We start from the raw sequence: 5,059 nt of genomic DNA, 5'->3' as shown, positions 1-5,059 counted from the left end.
TTTTCATTGGATAGGTTCGTATGTCCATAAGCTATGTGTCTTATCTAATAGAGTACCATGAACATTAAATAAATTTTTATTTAACGTGTTATATTGATAGAAATAATTGAGTTTTTCTGAAATAAATATTTGTGAAATATAATACACTCGTTTAAAAATCACCTTTTGGTAATGAGCAGCTGTTAAAAAAATACGACACGCTTGAGAGTTAGGTTTTTTGGAGATGTTGGTTTTTGCAAGAAATTATATTCATGAACGTACAAATAAATTCTTCGAAGATTAACTGATAAACATACGAATCTATTTCATTTGTTAAAAAAGCACGCCCCCGCCTGGGATCGAACCCCATACCAAAATGCGCATTCATCAAAATTAATTGGGATGTTCATCTAAATATACTAATTTGTTCACCCCTATTTTGATTGATCCTCATTTTTCAACACATTTGTGCTTCCCAACAAACCTTTTTCATTAGATATGTTCGTATGTCCACATTAATAAATAACCATGAACATTAAATGAATTTTTATTGAACGTGTTATATTGACACAAATAATTGCAATTTTTTGAAATAAATATTTGTGAAATATAATACACTCAATTAAAAATCACCTTTTGGTAATGGGCAGCTGTTAAAAAAATATCACACACCTAAGGGTTAGGTTTTTTTGAGAAGCTGATTTTCGTAAGAAATTAGATTAATGAACGTAACAATAAATTCTTCGAACATACCTATATAATTAATGAACTTACGAATCTATTTAATTTGTTATAAAACACGCCACACCCTCCGTTCAAACCTCATCCAAAATAAATATTCAGTTATTTGAAATTTAGTGTCACAATAAATATTAAGTTATTTGAAATTTAGTGTCTATCTTCAAAATTGTAATGAACATCTTCAAAATTGTAATGAACTTACCCACAACGTATTCTAATGAACATCTTCAAAATTGTAATGAACTTACACGAATTACTAACCGAACACAGGGTACATAAGAACAATTACTTAACAAACAAATATTAAAACAAAATTGGCAGATAATATAATCTTGAATTTTTCAATACCAAAATACCATCAAAAATTCTTTCAATATTCATTAGATTTGAGATACCTACTTGACCGCAATACACAAAACAATAAAAGATCCACCGTATGCACACATATTAACTTTATAAGTTTTATGCCTTCGTCTTTGTAAAGTTTGCTAGATAAATTTGCTTCAGATAATTCACACGCCTATCTCCTTGAGAGTTTCTTAATTGGGAAACGCAAGTATTGTATGCTTCCATCAGTTTCCCCACAGTCCACTGACCTAATAATGCATACAGCATAGCTAAAAAGTTAGTATTGCAAGCAGGGCAAATATCAAAATACTAAATATGAGAGATTAGAGAAGATATTCACAAGCTCACATTTTCATGTACTGCATTATCCTTTCCAGATGATGATATTCTTCAGGTTTTGATGAGTATTTTCATCCTGTAGTTCAGAGAAAATATAAGGCATTGAGTGTAAGGACATTTGGTTGCCCAAACACATTAAGACGAACATAAGTTTCTTACTTTATCATTAACATCAGTCTTCATATTAGAAAGATGGGATCCCTGTTCGGCAGCATATCAACAGAATATGTGAACAGATAAAAAATTTCCTCTCCAAAACTTATATTCAAATTGCTAATTATAACTACACATGTAAATTCCTCTTACCTTGAATAATAATAGCATTATTATGTTCACCTTCCACTTCTGCAAAAAGGTATTATAAGTTAGAATTGTATCTTAAAAAACATGCAATGATCTGAACATGTTGATTCAATTATTGGCTCATTAGACATATTTGTAAACTTCTGCAACCAGATTAAAACCTAAGTGTGCTATATTTCGGTATAATTTGATATTTTTATAATGCCTCACACAAATAAAGATAAATCCAATTGCAAGAATCATTTTTGATTCCACAAATATGAATTTAACTCATAGACATATGAGTAACAATTTTACAAATTGCAACATTGACTACCTTTCAAAAACTAATGAATTAAAATCGAAACTCTATGTTCGAATACCAAAACAACGAATGTGTAAAAACAAAAGTGATTTGATTATCAATAACAAAGATGAGAAAGGTGTGGATATTATAGAAATTTGAATCTTTCATTCGTTAAAAAAGCAATCTAGGGTAACAAACCAAAATTCAACAATTGTAGTATATTCAATTTTTGGAATACGAATCAAAAAAGTAATAAGCAAGTATGCGTGTAATTTAGCTGGTTTAAACCGTATAATTATTCGCAATAACTGAATGAAACAATTAAACCTAAACGATAATCATCGTGCAAACCGACAGAACATGTATACACAAAGAAATTTCCAAAAACTGAAAATCACACTCATAATTCACGATTTTCATTACTTCGGCGAAATTCGTACCTTTTTGTTTCAACCGTTCCATGGATAAAATTGATGAATGAGGTCGGAGGATGGAAAAATCGAGAGTAGAGAAAACCTTCTGAACAAGAATCTAGAACAAAAGCGAAAAAAATATCGCTCCATCATCATCTACAAGGAATGAGAGATTTTTCCGCAATCTGATTACAATTCCATATTTGGATAAAATGAAATTGTCGTTTATAACCCTATCTAGCATAGAACTAATTTTTGACTCTAATCTCAATTAATAAAATATTTATCTGAACGTAATCAAGACCGTCCAAATATATTAGATCAGTGTACTATATTGCTTCTTAATTCTTAGTGTAAGGGGGTGTTTTTCATTGAAGCTAACCCTATATATATATATATATATACTCCCTCCGTCCACGAAATGAGTACCCATTTGTGGACGGCACGGGTTTTAAGAAATGTATGGAGTGTAGTGTGAATAGTTTAAGGGTCCCACTTTTTGAGTGTATTAATTAAAGAGATGTGTGGGGTACACTTGCCAAAAAGGGAAATGAGTACTCATTTCGTGGACGGACGAAAAAGGAAATATGGGTACTCATTTCGTGGACGGAGGGAGTATATATATATATAGGGTTGCGCTAAAATAAAATCCAATCTTAACCTATAAAATAAGACCAAATATAAACCCTTGATCTGTTTGAAATAGACGGCCATATTATGTTAGACATTTAATATAGGTCTTCAACGCAGATTGAGATTAGAGGATAATAAAATAATTACCATTATTCAATAATTATCCTATCCTAAAATCAAGGGATCACGTTCATCATTATATCATTTCATATCAAACCACCCTCAATCAATAATTATATATATTGTGCAACTTTAGTTATATTAAAATTCATATTCTAATATCAATAGTTGTTTGATTCACTCACTAATATTAATAACAAAGACGAATCGTTAAAGTTGTCTTTTGGTTAATATGTGATTAATATGATTTGAATTTATGTTCACGAATCAATATGAATTTATTCATGCCGGGACTGTATTTCGAATTCATGCAACAGGTATAGGGTGAGACTACAACAAATAATTCATACATAAACCAAAAAAAAATCATGCAATCAGGCATAATGTTCACTAATATTGTATGAATTTTTTCATTTATTTAATGAACTATACAATACACAAAAAATATAATCCCAACCATTAATTACAAATAATTCATACTTAAACCAAAAATATTCATACAATTAGGCATTCATCACCGAGCTCGCAGCGCTTTCCAACTCCACGGCCGCACCCTCCATTCCAGCGGCCACGCTTCCCAACCAAGCCCCGCGATCACGCCATACTCCTAGCGGTCGCGTCCTCGCGGGCCACTCCCAGCGCCTGCGCTCTTTCGCCAGCGCCCGCACCCGCGCCCTCGCCTCTCCGTGATCACGCACGAAACCCAGGCACTCATCACCGAGCTCGCGGCGGTTTCCAACTCCACGGCTGCGCCCTTCATTCCAGCGGCCGCGCTTCCCAACCGAGCCTCGCGATCGCGCCATACTCGCAGTGGCCGTGCTCTTTCGCCAGCAACCGCGCCCTCGCCTCTCCGTGCTCGCGCACAAAACTCAGCGGCCACTTACAATGAAGAATTCATCCACTTACAATGAAGAATTCATCCACAAGCGTCACTTTAATTATTCACTTTATATATTAATCTACAATTACTTGGCAGGTGGGAATCATTTAGTAGTGAAATGGCATCACTCATTTGAATAAAACGAGAAGTAATCATTTCATATCTTTAATTCCATAAATAATTAGGAGAGAGAATCGGAACAGTTTAGATAAATATTTAGAAGGTCAACAGACTATGTCAATAATACCCTCACGTCAAAAATCAATATGAATAATTTATTTTCCTTAATGAACTATTAAACCCACAAAAAATGGGTTGATAGCCGTTGATTAGATTTGATCGATGGTCATAATATAGTCTTATATTATAGACTAAGGGCAGTTTATTGAATAGCGCTACCCTATATATATATATATATATATATATATATATATATATATAGATAGGGAGAGGTTCAAGAAAGAACCACTAAATAAAAGAAGAATGGAGAACCATTTTCAGCCATTCGATCATCAAGATCTACGGTGGATGCATCATCTTGTTGGATGAATGCAGATCCTAGTTTCGAATTCTGAAGGGAGCAATTTTTTTTATTTTTTTGAGTGCATTAATTTTAACAGCGAATGCATTAATTTTTACTATGGATGCATTAGATCCTCTGTCCTACAATTTATTGTGTCCAATTGTCAATTTATTATAAATATTAATTACTTTTTCTTCAGTATTAATTTATTATGTTTTAATATGATTTTAAGATAATTAACAAGGGTTCACTCATCTAACTAGGGTTTATAATTATTTTTTTATATTTATTTGAATTAATAATAAATTATTTTGGTAAATTAATTCAAGATAGGGCTTATAATTTTTAATTTTCAACTTTTAGTGAAAAATATTAATTAGAGTTTATTATATAACTAAATTGTCGGACGGAGGATCTCATCCGATGATGTAGAGCCATTTACCTTTAATACACACACACACACACACACACACATATATATGAGTTCTAATAAA

General features: G+C 32.3%; 1 long non-coding RNA gene across 1 annotated transcript; it reads right to left on the bottom strand.

Moving 5' to 3' along the window:
- Positions 1–1,129: 1,129 nt before the first annotated feature.
- On the bottom strand, positions 1,130–2,582 carry LOC131010079 (uncharacterized). The gene is made up of 5 exons (XR_009096473.1): positions 2,437–2,582; positions 1,714–1,752; positions 1,567–1,608; positions 1,417–1,483; positions 1,130–1,316 (listed from the first exon to the last, which is right to left on the bottom strand). It is a non-coding gene; the product is annotated as an uncharacterized LOC131010079 (long non-coding RNA).
- Between the last annotated feature and the right edge of the window lie 2,477 nt (positions 2,583–5,059).

This window comes from Salvia miltiorrhiza, chromosome 2 (assembly GCF_028751815.1).
Source record: "Salvia miltiorrhiza cultivar Shanhuang (shh) chromosome 2, IMPLAD_Smil_shh, whole genome shotgun sequence".
In the NCBI taxonomy this organism is placed as follows: Eukaryota; Viridiplantae; Streptophyta; class Magnoliopsida; order Lamiales; family Lamiaceae; genus Salvia; species Salvia miltiorrhiza.
Note: the sequence above shows the minus strand (reverse complement) of the source record. Positions and strands in the feature narration are given on the sequence as shown.